The 1,720-nt window shown below is 24.5% G+C and overlaps 1 protein-coding gene across 1 annotated transcript in view; it reads left to right on the forward strand.

Annotated features, from left to right (window-relative positions):
* LOC107670917 (netrin receptor DCC-like) overlaps nucleotides 1-1,720 on the forward strand; it is a gene marked incomplete at its 3' end in the record, with an annotated part of 205,240 nt that overhangs the window by 191,932 nt on the left and 11,588 nt on the right. The gene's annotated exons all lie outside the window — the stretch shown is intronic.

Raw genomic sequence — 1,720 nt, forward strand, 5'->3', positions numbered from 1 at the left:
AACATTAACTAAAACTATATATATATATATATACACACACACAAACACATATATAAAGCCTTTTTCATTACTTGAAATAAATATAAAGTGAAATATTATGTATTATTTTATAATATATAATATAAATATTATAATAACCTGATGTACTAAAATAAGTTAAAACTGAAATAAAAATTGTAATAGAAAAAATCAAAAACTAATAAAAATGAGATAAACACACAGCAACATTACTAAAACTTTAAGTAGAATTAAATAAAAACAGAATATATAAAAATAAAATGTAATTCAAAATATAAAAAACTAGAAATAAAAATAAAATAAAATGAATGGAAACTAAATAGATATTTTAATTTTTGAAAAATTCTCAAAACCTACTGGAAATGCCAAAAACACTCAAATTAAAATGAGCATAAACTAAAATTAAAATTAAAACAGAATATATAAAAATAAAAACTAATTAAAAAAATAAAAAGCTATAAATAGAACAAAAATTAAATTAAATTAAAATGAATAGAAACTATATAGATATATATTTTTTTTTTTTTAATTCAAAAACTACTGGAAATGCCAAAAACACTAAAATAAAAATTTAAATGAAAACAGAAAACTGATTCAAAATATCAATAAAAACTATAATTGTATCTCAGTTATACTGAAATACCACTGCCAAGTATAGTGTGGTATTTTTATTAGAAAGCATCCTTTTGCAGCTCACTGATGTCTCAGAAGCTGTCTAGTTAGTTCCCTCAGTAGGGTTTGAAGCAGAGCTGCTGCAGATGTCAGATTGATATGATCAGTGTCTGATACTGACAGAATGAATCACTCCTGTATAGAGATGTGTGTTTGTCTGATGATGATGGTGATGATGGTGATGGTGACTGGGTTGTGTGTTAGTTGTCTCTTGACTAACTGTCTTCTCTCTGTCTCTCAGGTGAGGCTGTAGATTAATCTGCTTTACTCGGTGAATCTCACACGCGGCTCATATTTCACTTCACAGTCGAAAGAAAGAAACAAGAAAATATATTTAGCATGAAAACATGCAGCTTATTTTAACAGCATATTTTTGTGCATATTTAAGCACATTTAACCCCAAATTCCCATTCCTACTGTATGTTAGTTTAGTCAGTATGAATTAAATTCAGTATAAATTAATTTCAGAATCAAAAGAAAGAAATACAAAAATATATGTAGCCTGAAGAAAATTAAGTGTATTTTAAAAACGTGTTTTGGTGCATTAAGCACATTTAACCCCAAATTCCCATTTCTATATTAATTAAGTCGGTATAAAATAAATTTAGCATGAATACTACTCTACCTTTTTATATATATATATATATATATATATATATATATTTATAAATGTACTTTTGCAATATAAATATTTTTTTCACAATAATAATTTTTAATCCACTGCTGTGGATTACAGTTGTAAAATTAATATTGTAGTGTAAAATGTTGATGATTTTAACCTTCATTTTCTTCATGCAGAATCTAATTTCTAATTTTCCTTTTGGTTTTGTGTTGAAATATCGTTCATGTTTGCTGAGATTCACCCGTACACAAAAAAAAATGGTAACCTAGAAGTGGTAACATAAATGAACTGGTTTAATTCAAGTCAAATCGTTGTATTAATGATTAATGTATTTATTTATCTATTTATTTAGTTTTTTTTATTGATTTATTTTTATTATTTATTTATTTAGTAATGTACATATTTATT

The sequence above is a fragment of the Sinocyclocheilus anshuiensis genome, unplaced genomic scaffold (assembly GCF_001515605.1).
Source record: "Sinocyclocheilus anshuiensis isolate Anshui unplaced genomic scaffold, SAMN03320099.WGS_v1.1 scaffold1266, whole genome shotgun sequence".
NCBI classification, from domain to species: domain Eukaryota; kingdom Metazoa; phylum Chordata; class Actinopteri; order Cypriniformes; family Cyprinidae; genus Sinocyclocheilus; species Sinocyclocheilus anshuiensis.